The sequence below is a fragment of the Staurois parvus genome, unplaced genomic scaffold (genome assembly GCF_062004578.1).
Source record: "Staurois parvus isolate SC_StPar_1 unplaced genomic scaffold, SC_StPar_1.0 ptg000175l, whole genome shotgun sequence".
NCBI lineage: Eukaryota > Metazoa > Chordata > Amphibia > Anura > Ranidae > Staurois > Staurois parvus.
In genome coordinates, this window is record NW_028317971.1 from 1,002,406 (window position 1) to 1,015,878 (window position 13,473).

Genomic DNA, 13,473 nt, shown 5'->3' on the forward strand with positions numbered 1-13,473 from the left:
GTTACATGTTCCGCCCGTTTTTAGGCATAGCCGCAAAAGCACCCACCAACCCCCCTCCTCTGAAAGATAGTAAGGGGAGAAGTTTCCCCGTAATATCTGTCAGATTTGAAAACAGCGCGGCTATGCAGGGCTCCGCCCACATAGCCTCGTCACTCATTCACAGTGTTTTGTGAATGAGTGCCTACAAATCCCGACAGCCTTAGTGGCTGTGGGCTTGTAGTTTTCAATGAACTACCACAGAGCTGTGGAGTGCCGTGGTAGTTCATGGAAGCTTCCTGTCAGTATATCTGCTTGATTGTACATCCCGTACGGCAAACCGATATTCTGACAGGTCTGCAGGAGACCTGCATGGCACCAGTGATCTGCTGATCGCTGGTGCAATGCTTTACAGGTTCCTTTGGTCAAAAATAATAAATGCACATTTTTTACCTGCAAATAAATGTGCATTTATTATTTTTGTTCAAAAGGTGAACTTATCCTTCAAGGCTCCATGCACACTAGTGGGTTTTTTTTAAGCTTCAAAAATGCTGGATAAAAAATGCTGGTAATAGCCTTTTAGTAGCTACAATAGGGAAAAAACCTCCCACGCTACCACTACAATACACTGTAAAATCCAATAGCTTTCCCAACTTAGATATATTTGTTAATTTTACTCATATATCAAAAATATGCCTTCTTACTAGTGTTTATTAAGTTAGAGTTAATTGCAAGGTAATGAAACCATTTTACTTATTTTTTTGAGTGAAACCAACTTAAAATAATCAAGTTGCAACAAAGGACGCAGTGGCAATACTACACCAGTAGGAGGCAGATATGCATTAACTGTCCTTAAAGCCCAACTCTGGGCAAAAAGAAAGAAACTCCTATGCAGAGGAGCTTTGCTTGCATTGCAAGGGTTAGCTGTTTTTGCAGGGGAGAAAAAAAGCTTAAACTCAGCTGATCCTCCGATACTGCAAATGGCACTCCCCCACGATCCAACAGTGGACTATTCCTGACATCCTCATGTCCTGCCGGTCTATGGGCTTGCTGACATCAGGACCAGTTCACTACTCAAGAATGCTAGATCATGGGGGGTGGAGTTGCATGAGCTGCAGGGATCAGTTTTGTACAGGGAGAATTGAAAGATCAGGTAAGTATATCTCCTTTCTCTCACCACTAGACACAAATGGGTAGTTAACCCTTGCAGTCCCACTGCAAGGTAATATTTGTTTTTCCTGGAGTTGGCTTTAAGTGATTGTAAAGTCTAAACAATTTTTCCTGCATTAAGGTGATACATGTTTAGGTAATATTATTGCCCCCTCACTCCCCTTATTACACTTGATCCAGCGCTATGTCTGTCTGTATAGTGGCTTTCTCTTCTGACTTTCAGGTCTAACAGGCATTGCTGAGGCAGCTGCTCCTGCTGTCATCAATCAAAGCCAGTGAAGAGAGATTGAGGTATTAGGTGGAGCCAGAGTCTGTCAATTGACACAGACAGCGGCTCAGGATTGCACCTGCAGGTGTACCACCATAGGAAGCACACTTAGAACATGAGGAGCCATGAGCGCCAAAAAAGGACAACTGGGGGAATTGCACAGAGCAGAAAAGTATAAACCTTTGTTATTTTTTTAAATTGTGTTTACAATCACTTTAGTCCAGTGTTTCAGTATTGCTGCAAATGTATTAAAAATGCCCTAACAGACAGCCAGTTTCAGTACATTTTCTCCTGCTGGCTCTTTTTTTCACAGTGCTGTCTTTCTGGTTCTTTTTGGTCCTTTAAGGAAGAGAAAGGGTTAGGCCTCTTGCACATGGGAGTGATAAACACCTTGTGTTATACTGATCTCTAATCAGATGTACTGATGTCTATGACACAATGCACACTACTGACTAAACACTAATAAAGCAGCACTGAGTAAAGTGTGCAAGAAAAAAATATAAAGTACACTTAGTTTGTGTCTATACTCTGTACATAATCATTTACATGCACACAGGAATACAAGTGTATATCCATACACAGCCTCAGAGCTTGAATCATTATTTGTCCTATCTCCACCCACCTACAATTTCCTCCTCCCTACTTCCAATAGGACATGGGCTTATTAGTGACAGACAGTTGTCTGCACCAATGAGAAGCAGAGGTCCCAGCTAAGCTACAACAGTATGCCGGCAGAAGGCACGTGGACATCAGACTGGAAGGACATCCAGGAGAAAGAAGAGCTGCTGAAGAGGGTGTGAGAGGCACAGAGTGAGTACAGTGAGAAATGTGGGCAATTAGACTTGAAGGATGGACAGATCTGAGATGTAGTGGAGGTGTCTGAGCAGTGTGAGCTGCAGAGAGGAAGCGCGCAGGAAAGTCCATGTGCTGTAATATGCCACTCCTCCTTGGTGTTCAGTGTCTGCTTCTCCTGAGAGCTGTGTGGGATCAGGAAGGTGGGGGCTGAGAGCTGTGTGTGATCAGGAAGGTGGGGGCTGTGTGAGTTGGAGAGAGACAGAGTGGGGGAAAAGCTGAGTTCTGTGACTGCCATCCCTCTTGGGATTTAGTATCATCTTTGGAGGTGAGTGTGTGTTGCACTGTGATCTGGAGAGAGGAAGTTTATGGGAAAAGCTAAGTTCTGTTCAATGTGTGCTTCCATATCTGTGTCCCTCTGCAGTCTGGGGGGGGGGGGGGGCAATGTGCAGCAGTCTCAGTGTGTGTTTTTTCTCTCTCTCATGCCCCAGTTTGGTAGATTTTTTTCCTCTCCTTTTTACTGCTATCACCAAGAGTAGAAAAATCTAAAACAGGAATAAAGGCAGAATGTTAGAATTGGAGACATAATTTCTGGTGATCCTGGTGGCTACCATGGATTTCACTTCACTTTCAGTGTTGGCTATGAAACAGAAATTAACCTGTTTGGGACCGCCCCACACACATATACGGCAACAGGGTGGCACGTGCAGGCTAAATCCCGTAAATGTACGTCGAGGGTGCAGGCGGGCAGGGGAGGTGCCCACGTGCTCCCCAGCGCCGCTGTCACTGTCTCCTCACACAGAGGGAGACAGCGCAGGTATCCGGCAGGCTCGATTGCCACCAGCTACCCGACAATCTTCACTATGAGAGGAGAACGGCGAGCTGCCTATGTAAACAAGGCAGCTCGCGGTTCTTTCGGTAAGGAGCGGAATGATCCCCGCCTTCCTGTCATCGGGAGACAGATCACTCTGCTCCATTGGACAGCCCAGCTCCCCTCACAATTAGAACATGCCCAGGGATCTCACTAGTGTTAGCCCCTTCCCTCCCAGTGACACCAATACAGAAAAAGTGCTTTTTTTTTAGCACTGATCTCTGTATTGGTGTCACTGGTTCCCAAAATGGTTCACAAGTGTGCGATGTGTCCACCCCAATGTCAGAGTACTGCTAAAAATTGCTGATCGCCACTATTACTAGTAAAAATCAAATAAATTATAAAAACCATAAATCTTTCCCGTAGTCTGTAGACACTATAACTTTTGCACAAACCGATCGATATGTCTATTGGGATTTTTTTTTTACTAAAAACATGTAGCAGAATACATATCGGCCAAAATTGATGAAGAAAATTGACTTTTTTTTTCATTATTTTTATTGGCTATGTATTATAGCAGAAAGTAAAAAATATATTTTTTTCAAAATTGTCGCTGTTTTTGTTTATAGTGCAAAAAGTAAAAACCGCACAGGTGATCAAATACCACCAAAAGGAAGCTCTATTTGTGGGAAAAAAAGGACATCGATGTCACACGACCGTGCAATTGTCAGTTAAAGTAACGCAGTGCCGTATCGCAAATAATGGCCTGGTCAAGAAGGGGGCAAATCCTTCTGGGGCTAAAGTGGTTAATAGGAAATCTCTTGAGTTGGACAGGGATGACAGAAAACTAATGGGTTTTAATAACTGCCCTTACTTTATCAAAAAAATTTTTGCCTTCAGATTTTCTCACATTGCTAATTATATATTGTACTTAATTGTAACTTAAATACTGAAATTTGCACTTACAATTGTAATTGTCAAAATGGCAGTAAAAACTTGGCTGTGTCAGTAAATTGTGGGTGTCTTATCAGTAAATTTATTTTGGTAGGTTGGCAACACTGTAGATGGAGTGTGGACACTGATCATCTGGGGCCTGGGGGGTGCAGATGCTGACTACCAGCAAGGAGGATGGGGGTGTGGCCACCAACCAGCAAGGGGAGGGGTGCATGCGGCCATGGACTGGCAAGAAAAGGACGCAGCCAACAAGCACTATTTGGGGGAGCAGCCACTGATTGCCAGGGGCTTGGCGTCTGACCACCAGGAGCACATTGTGCTCTACAATCACTCTGCTCTATGAATGCTTGTATGGTGGCTATCTTCAAACCTATTGTGGGGGGGGGGGGCACTGGATGAAAAGACACTTGACCACAAAGGACAAGGGGCACAGACACAGCTTTTATTACAGTTATTTATGACCATTTTTCCTGTACTCTATTCTTTCAGTCAACAACGATCCATTCCACAGAGGAAGATTTTACCTTTGTGTAATGGTAATCCTTGATCCATATTTACCGACTGGACAGTCTCTGCCATTGTGAGTATTTTCTGGGGTATACAATCACTGACCACATGGGGGAGTGGATGCAGATACTGCCCACCACGAAGGGGGGGTGCTACAGGGCACAAAAGCCTGTGTTCAGGATGGAGGCCGTAAATATAAACTCTGCATTACAAACCACTGAACTCTGGATGCTGCCTTAAACCATTGAACTTATCCTAACCACTTAACTTAAAATTGAATGTTTCATTTAATATTTTATTGTAGTATTTTTTTTTCAATGTTTGCTGTAGTTTCCTATGCTTATAAAGAATGCACATACGGTATCAAAGACTGTGTCTGCCTGTAATCTACTACACTAGGTTGTAAGGGGGAACTTATTTTTAAGTAAGGAATTTTGTCCTTTTCAGAAGAATTGCTCACAGCAGCTGCCTGAGATCTCTTCCTTGAACAGACTCTTTGTCAAAGTGGGCTTCAGTACACCGGAGGTAAGATGCCAATAGCTAGTAATATTTTAATGGATTTTCCTGCAATAGGTCTAACTAGAACTCTGCCTTTCAAACTTCTGAGCTCAGGTTCACAAAACTACTGAACTATACATGTAGAATTCAGTAGTTTGTAAGGCAGAGTTCAGTAGTTGGTAAGTAAATTTAGGAGTTAAGCAGTTTTGTGTTGGCTTACAAACCAATGATCTCTGAATGCAGAGTTTAGTAGTTTGTAAGGAAGAAAAGTTTACCTTACAAACCACTGAACTTCACAGGTAAAGGTGAGGGAAAAGCTGGGGGAACCACAAAGAGAGGGAGGACAAGGATCTGCTTGCTGGGGCACTGGAGAATTTGGGAGAAACTTATTCAAATATTAGGGAAATAGAGATTTTTTTTTTTGTTTTGTTTTTGTGTTGTAGGTGTTTGCAGAGTTCAATAGAATAGCCACCACAAATCTGCAGAATAACTTTTTTGATGCCCTGGATCGATACACACCACGCTTTGTCACAATCTTCAAGTCCAAGAAAGGAAGTGTTGGAGAGACATTGTCCATGTTTGTGCAGCAAATTAATTCAGAGGTGAGTCTACTGCAACCCTCTTTTTGTTTGTTCTCAACTTACAAAACCTTTCATGATTCACTTTGTTGTAATATACAGAAATATGTACGATACCATAAATGTACAACCTGTAACCTCTACTACTATCCCTTTTGGCCTATGTTGTTACCTGTATTGATTTCAATATTTTAAAGTGGTCTTGAGAAGTTGTGATCCAATGATGTTAAAACATCGAAGCTATGGGTGTAATTTAAATAACTTCAAGCAGTAACTTTCCTGAACTGTCAAATAGTGTGATATTTGCTTCATAAACATGTAGGTTTACATTTTATGCAATATTAAACTGAACTTTTGATAATTTACTTCTAGAAACCTGATGTGACAGCAATGCACACCCTTGTGCTCTGAGGCCTCCCTGTTCTACTTGGTGATGACCCCAGTACATTCTACATCACCTGCTTCGTAAGTTATCATAGTTGCACCTTGGCAGTTGTGGGGGGATTTGCTTTGTATTCCTTAGAAATACAGATTAATACTTATTATATTACTAGTACAGTGGTGGGCATGGCAGTTTATAAAATGTAATCCCTTAGTGAGGGAGGGTAAAACAAATGTTAATGCCTGAACACAATTTTGCAACTTAGACGTGTTAGTAGAACTGTATCATTACAACTACTTTGTGTATCCAGATGGATTATACCCTTTTTTGCGTGTGTATATAGCTATCTAACTTAAAGTGATATTAAAGTCCTTGTGTGTTTTTCTGTTTAAATATAACAAACGTGTTATACTTACCACCTTTTGTGCAGTTGGTTTTGCACAGAGCAGCCCAGACCCTCCTATTCTCGGGTCCCCTGCTAGCACTCCTGGCCCCTCACTCCTGCTGAGTGCCCCTACAGCCAGCAGCTGTATGGGGCAATTGTGCCAAGGCTGTGTGTGTCTATTTAGACACAGAGCTGCGGTTTGGCCCCACCTCCTCTCTCTCCTCATTGGCTCACTGACTTTGAATGCAATGGGAGGTAATGGTGCCCCACTGCTGTCTCAATTAATGAGGACCTGCTGCACACAGAAGGTGCTTTATCCTAATGCATAGAATGCATTAAAATAAAAACCGTTTAAAAAAATGCTTTAAAGGAAGAAACCTTCCAAAAATAGATTGACTTTGACCCTTACCTTGAAGCTAAAACTAACCATATACAACACAGTGACAAATAATCATGTTTGTTTTTGTATAGCCTTCTGACAGTGATGAGGTCTGGGCACGTTTACCTGTTGGACTGTCATTGATGAAAGTAAGCCTGCTTCTCCAAATCATCTCCACCTTGACCCAGTGTCTATTGCCATCATAGCCGAGGGAGGTACTGTAATGGAGGATCTCCAGAACCTACCTCAAGCACTCTTTGCCTCTTCTTTGGACTTTTATATGCTTTACACTTGGAATACCCTAAAGCCATGAAAAACACTTTTATATTCATTCAAAGAGGGATGCTTGGCATGTGGGAGAACAAACTCCCACCAAAACTGCAAAGTCTGAAGAATTTCCTGTTGTGTTAGAATGTTTGTTTTTTGTTTTGTTTTGTTTTTCTGCATGCCTGTGACCTGTTTTCAGTAGACTAAAGTTAGCTGACGTCACAGAGCTCAGAAACCTTAGTGTGCTGTTTTAAAATTTATTGTAATAGATGTTCAAGCTGGCCAACTGCATCAAAATGATCTGTCTTTGGCCCTTGCATACCAAATCACCAAAATAGAAAATATAGGCATACCTCAGTGGTTGTACAGAACCAATACAGGCTAAAGTAATTTCATATATTGCAATTGATGTTCAATTGCCTCAAAGTAATCTATCTGATCATACAACAAACATACCTGAGTGGTTGTATATTACCAATGTGGGCTAAACTCATTTCATGTATCATAATTGATATTAAAGCTGGCCAACTGCCTCAAAGTGATCTGTGCTTGCGTGGAATAAACTCATGGATGCAGTTGTCTAGTTTGTATGTCTCTACAGTATAATATATGCAATGAGTTTATTCCATGTAAGTACAAATCACTTTGAGGCAGTTGGTCAGCTTTAATATCAATTGTGATATATGCAATGAGCTATGCCTATATTTTCTATTTTGGTAATTTGGTATGCAAGGACCAGAGACAGATCATTTTGATACAGTTGGCCAGCTTGTACATCTCTATAATATATGCAAAGTGGTCCTTTCACTAGTTCCTACTCATCCTGTAAAAGGTCCTTTACTTGCAGGCAGAGTTAATTTAGTGGACCTATTGTGAGTATGGTGTAAAATGGCATGGAGGAAAACTACTATTAAAATGGTTGTAAACTTCAGACATGAAATATGAACAAAGTATATTCCTCTATAGTGTGTACTTGTCTCCATTAAAAGCAATGAGTATAATTTCATTTCTGCTGCTTCATTTCTCCATATCGGCATGAATCACTTCTGACAAGTTTTTTTTTTTTCTGACACCAAGAGAAAAAAGGTGACTGGAGGGCCCTCTAGCAGATTGACAGCCTCAGCTCTGTTCCTGTGAAGGAGGTGTCTCATCCCACCAAACAGTTCTTAGAGCTCTCCTCACTGAATTTCTGCAGAGTTTCATTTCAGCTCTCCACCCTCTGTTTTCTGAACTCTCGGACAAGCTTTATAAATACAGCACTTTAAATGGCTGTAGTGAAGACTGCAGATTAACAGGTATAACTTGTGTAGTAGGATGTTTCATCTCTGTATCACCTAAGGCCAGTCACTTCACTAGGTATATATGGAAGGGTTACAACCACTTTAATTGTATGAAAAGATATATTTAAATAGGCAGTCATGGAAAACTCTGGATATTTTGTAAGGTTTTAAACCAAGCATCAACGTTTGTTATTATGGCTGTTGCTTACTTTAACAGTTTGTGTAAGTAATATGTAAATTCTCTACAAGGGCAATAAACAGCTCTGTATGTGCCCTGTTACACAGCTGTTTACACAGCTATAGATTCTATACTGTAATGACGGTACAGCAACATAGTGTGACTGTGATGGAGTGGTGGGCAATCTAGAGCTAACACACTGGCTGGGAGGGACACCAACTGACATCAATAGTGACACTAATACAGTGATCAGACAATAATGTACACTGTATTAATGACACTGACCGGGGGGGGGGGGGGGGGGGTTATCTGTGAAGTGTAATGTGTGTCCTATGTGCTGCTGTTTAGTTGTGAGGGAGAAGAAACACGACCTCTGTTCACAGCACAGTGATCTGGCTCTGTCTGTGTAAATGTGATTTGAAAGAGAAGGTCAGCAGGTTTCAGCCACAATCATTGGCTGAAACCTGTTGATTGATGTGTACTGCATCCAATCACAGCATGGGTAGGCAGGGGGTGCCAAACCCAGAAACAGGCCCATGCCATACAGTTAGATAGTCTGGCCTGCCCAATACTGCTTGTCTGCAGTATTGGGCAGATGCAAGATGTTAATGTAAAATGGATGTTTGGATAAAACTAAAATAAAACAAGTAACGCTTACTTGGTTTTTTTAAGGCAATTGGTTTGCATGGTTTTAACAAGTAAATTGGATTGCTGTTCAAGTAACCACAACTCAATATTCAGAGTTGCAGAAAATATCACATTAGTTAGCCCAACCTAAATAAATGTGTCATTTGGAATACATTACACAGTAAACTTAACTTAAAATGATTTTGTTATTTTAAATGGCAAATCCGAGTATTCCATACTAAGTTAAGAGTTCACCTAACGTAAAATTTTCAAGTACTATTCACTATTTTTTGTTAGTTGTGTATACTAAAGTGTAAGTTCACCACACTCAATAAGCATTTGTAAAAAGAAAATACAATTCTTATTCTAGTTTACTTGGTTTTTTTGAGGCAATCGGTTTGCATGCTTTTTTTAAGTAAGGTTTACTAATTGGATTTTACAGTGTACTAAACTCAACCTACAGTCCAGAAAAGCAGCTAGCACCCAGCTATATAACCAAATCGTGAAGATACGACAAAGGGGAGTTGGTGCTGCACTAGCACCAACACTCCTTTGTAGCCTTTTAGTCGAATTTTAGTAGCATTAAGAAGTGTTTAGGAGTGTTAGCATGTTATTAGCATTTTTATAGTACATGTAGAAGAAAAAAAAAAGCTAGAAAAAAGCTGTTAGGGGTGGTTTAGTAGCGTTTAGTAGCCTTTAGGAGAGTTTAGCGTTTTTTTTTCTGCTGGAAAAATGCTCCAAAAAACTCTACAAAAACTATTTTTTTTCTGCTCCTAGACCCTGAAGCTCAAACAAATCCTTATAGCCTAAAGTAGTATGCATAGACACATAGGATAACACTATATACCTTTTAGGAGCTTAAAAAACACTAATGTGCATGGAGCCTTATGGATATGTATGTGTAATTTATGTATATGTGTGCAATGTATGTTGATGATAATTAGATTGTTTCCTGTTATTACCTGGCTTGTAATGTGCAATTTGTTCACTGCATCTGTCACAGTTTTTAATTACACTTGTTGCAATAAATTTTAAGTAGCAAATCTCAATAAGCAGTGGAAAGGGAGAGAACATTTTTTGCATCAGAGGATACAAAAAATGATCTACATGTATTCCAGTGTTTTGCTTAGCCAGCAGCACAGTTTTGCATAGCTAGCACACAGTTACAGGAATAGAGCTGAACTAAATATAATATTTGAATTTGCCTAGGGTTTAACTTGTTCAGTTTCTCTTTTGCTTGTTCAAAGCATAAACCAAGCCTGCTGATCTTGCCAGTGGTGGTAATAAAGAAGCCTGGATGTGAATGGAGTGTTTGTAATTGCTTGCAGCTAAAGAGTTCTATATGTCGCAGAATGAATGACTTCGGGGATATTTCTGGGTACACCTCAGGCAATGTCAGTATGCACTGGTCAATAACTAGTTGGAACAAAACAATCTCTGGGTGAAATTGCTTTTGTGGTTTCTTTGGAATACCACAGCTGGTATTATATAGAAAAGGTTTATATCTCCTTGATGCTGAAATTGTTCTGTATCATTTATTTCCTAGCACCACCTTGCTCCAACCATCACTCTTATGAGAATGAATATTTGTATTCTGAAAGGCTAACACTTTTATTTACTTAATTAAAACACTTCTAGCTTGTGTTCAGAATTTACATATTACATACATAAATTATACAATCGTATATATGTATGTCAATCAGATGAAGAGTATCACACAGTTCATTGTAATGTATGTTTCTTTGCGAAACAGCTCTACATGGAAAAAGTCTGAAAAGTGTGAAAATGTGATACAGTAAATTTGCTATTCTCTAGATTCTATCACTCCTAGTCACTGTGATTAACTGTTTATAAAACCATTTATAAAATATATGAAATACCAAAAAGAAACCTGTACTGAGAGACTGCCATCGCTGTCCATCTGTTGGCTTTCTGTAGCTTCATTATTTCAGAGTCACTGACCCTGAGAGGTATTGAGCAATAAAAAGGCAAAGTAAAATCAGAACTCCCTACCTGCATACTTGGTATTGGTCAAGGACTCAGGTACAATAAATAATATGTGTAAACCAATATAGGTATAATATTGGTAAATGAAAGGAAATGTGCCAATCCTGTGCCACAAAACCTAAAACCTAACATTATACTGATTCTCTTATGAGGGGGAGGGGGGCTGCTAGCAAAAAAAGTGTTCCAACTCGAATGATAAGTACAACAATAAGTGCATTTCTGCGCCTCTCTAAAAGAAAGGAAATTACACAGCTATATGGACACTTTTTTCTTACATTTGAGCACTTTCATTTTTATATTTGTGATTTTCAAGTTTGGTTTGTACATAACAAATTCATGTACCGTATTTGCCGGCGTATAAGACGACTTTTTTGCCCTGAAAAACATGCCTCCAAGTGGGGGGGTTGTCTTATACGCCAGGTGCACTTCAGTTGGGATAGATATAGCTGCAATAGTGGCCTTCCGGATGCCCGCCCGCCCACCTCATTCTACATACCATCCAGTGCGGCCGCAGCGGGTCATCAGCGTGGCTGCGGCGAGCATCAGCAGCGATACAGGGGTGCCAGCCTTTTCTGCTCGGCGGGAAGCAGCGGCGCTCCGGCCCGCCCCTTGTCTATGCAGAGCTCGCACATGCGCACTAGTGCCAATTACAGGGAGATGCAGGGACTGGCCGGAGGCGCTGCGGTCGCGTACAATGGTGACAATGACATGTAGTGGCACTAATACTAATGGCACTCATGTGAAACCGGTAACAATAAATGCACACAGGGGTATACTGCGAATATAAATTAAGATGTTGAAATCAAATCTGATGTTCTTTTACGTTTTATTTGGTGTGTGGAAGGTGTGCGGAAGAGGGGGTAGTCTTATACGGCGAGTATATAACAAACTCTATATTTTGAGTGGAAATGTTGGGGGTCGTCTTATACGCCCAGTCGTCTTATATGCCGGCAAATACGGTACTTTACCTTGAGCACCTTTACACTCAATAATTGTTATATATGATATATTTGGTATTTATGGGAAATTGTTGACCCGTAAACTTATGATTACACCTTTAATCACTATCACGTAATATTATTTTTTATTTAGTTTTGTATGGAATAATATTGGTGTCTTTTAGGGAGGTGCAGCAATGCACTTATTGTAGTAATATTGGTATATACAGTAATTTTACAAAGAATAGAAGTAAACCTCCATTATTGTACACATTTGTTGTAAGTTTTCTTGTTCAATAATTTTTTTAAGTCTCAAGAGGCAGAGTAGCAAAGAGTACTAAATATTTTTTTAATTTAGTAATAATAAACAGATTGTGTATAAAACAGAAATGTTTGAGACATTTTAAGCAATTAACAACCAAAGTAGAGTATCACACAGTGGTCAGCCAACATGTGTTGCATGTTTTATTTTGATACTTGTTTATTCTAGTAGGTGTATAGTTTTACGTCACATTTAAAAAAAAAAAATGTACCGCTGTTGTCATAAGCTGTCCTGGGAAAAAATAATTCTTATATAAAATGATAAAAGTGCCTTAATAAAGTCTTTTCAAGTCATTTTGATAAATATTAAACCTAGTTTCTGTTTACTTTTTGTAACTTACTGCAGTATATTTTCCATAATGTGGAACTTTAGTCAGAAAATTAAGTGCTGCTAATTGACTTCTGGCCGACCCCTCTTGCAGGTATAGCTATGCAAAACATTAAATCCAGTAGTACGCTGTCTTACCCTGATCTGCACATGCTCAGTTGCTCACCATGTTTTGGCACTGCCAAATTTGTAGAGGCCAATCTGCTTGCAGGTTTAATACTTAATTAAACCCTCCAATCCTCCTAAAAAAGTTATAATGAAATTAACAAGTGAGCTTGTTTCATTTGGATAATTGTCGCATGATGCGATGGTGTAGTTTGGGCCTATAAGGAAATTAATACAATTTTCAAATTTGATCATTCAGATTTGGATAACAAATGGATCCAAATTTGCATTCCATTCGTTAATGAGGATGCACATGACACCAGTCGATATTGCCTTATTAACTTGGTGGGTTGGACTAGCGTCTGCAAAACTGATCAGTGTATTCTGACAGCAGAGAAGTCGTTGTCAGAATACAATAGTTCAGTGGGGAGGATTAACACATCCACCTTGAATGTGTGGATGGGGGAATCAAGTCAGTTTTTTCGGTTCAACCCGCTGGTTGAATGAAAAAAGCTGACTCATTGATTGGCCTGCCCTAGTAAAAATACACAGCAGAAAATGTTAGTTTGTGAGTTATTTGTTAAGTAAATAATTTTGTTTCATCATATTCATTAACTTAGAATGATTCATTTCAATTTGTTTTGTATAATCAAATTTGTTTTTTATATTCGGATTAATTTCGTATATTCAGTGTTCCAAATCTATTCGTATTTTTGGAAGTT

General features: G+C 39.8%; 1 long non-coding RNA gene across 3 annotated transcripts; it reads left to right on the forward strand.

Moving 5' to 3' along the window:
• Nucleotides 1-2,072: 2,072 nt before the first annotated feature.
• LOC149462368 (uncharacterized) lies at nt 2,073-7,677 on the forward strand. Of its 3 annotated transcripts, none has more exons than XR_016312666.1 (5): nt 2,073-2,224; nt 4,926-5,003; nt 5,420-5,578; nt 5,927-6,019; nt 6,793-7,677. It is a non-coding gene; the product is annotated as an uncharacterized LOC149462368 (long non-coding RNA). The 3 variants fall into 3 exon arrangements; XR_016312665.1 differs by lacking the exon at nt 2,073-2,224 and adding an exon at nt 2,352-2,534; XR_016312664.1 differs by lacking the exon at nt 2,073-2,224 and adding an exon at nt 4,374-4,551.
• The last annotated feature ends 5,796 nt before the right edge of the window (nt 7,678-13,473 follow it).